The sequence below is a fragment of the Penaeus monodon genome, chromosome 23 (assembly GCF_015228065.2).
Source record: "Penaeus monodon isolate SGIC_2016 chromosome 23, NSTDA_Pmon_1, whole genome shotgun sequence".
NCBI lineage: Eukaryota > Metazoa > Arthropoda > Malacostraca > Decapoda > Penaeidae > Penaeus > Penaeus monodon.
In genome coordinates, this window is record NC_051408.1 from 33803918 (window position 1) to 33804207 (window position 290).

At 43.4% G+C, this 290-nt stretch overlaps 1 protein-coding gene across 1 annotated transcript in view; it reads right to left on the reverse strand.

Annotated features, from left to right (window-relative positions):
• Positions 1–290, reverse strand: part of LOC119587943 (espin-like) — a gene marked incomplete in the record, with an annotated part of 133296 nt that overhangs the window by 13719 nt on the left and 119287 nt on the right.

Consider the following 290-nt stretch of genomic DNA (forward strand, 5'->3'; position numbering starts at 1 on the left):
AACTCGTAATATTACTTGCACACCAACATTTCGGTTCATACCAGCCTTTGAACAAGAACTACAATGCATAACGTCCATAAAAGAAAGTCCAAAAGCAATACAAAACATTCTGCACGACAATCGCTCGAATCCAACCCGCTAAAGACGGCAACTCAGTTCCGTGCTTGTATTTTAGCTGAACGAGTCTGTTATTACGATTTCCGAGGACCCGCTTGCTGTGAGAAATGACATTCATCTGTCATCTTTGGGTCGGCTCATCTGTTTCCCGCAGCCTCCTCTACTATATCTAC